Below are 229 nucleotides of genomic sequence, written 5' to 3' on the forward strand. Positions count from 1 at the left end.
GAGCTTAGGTGGATTCTGAGCTGCTATCGGGCTGGATTGACCGTGTATTTCCACCTGTACTGAATTCTCCGGGAAAAGATCTTGTGTGGGACTCGATGAGAGCGCATATATCCAAGAAGATTAAAGCTAAGTGCCACCAGCGAGATATTGCCATGTATCTCATGCCGGGATGCTTAACACCCTACCTTCAAGCTGGTGACATTGGTATTTACAAGGTTTTCAAGAACAA

This window comes from Plasmopara halstedii (assembly GCF_900000015.1).
Source record: "Plasmopara halstedii genome assembly, contig: Scaffold_1211, whole genome shotgun sequence".
NCBI classification, from domain to species: Eukaryota; Oomycota; class Peronosporomycetes; order Peronosporales; family Peronosporaceae; genus Plasmopara; species Plasmopara halstedii.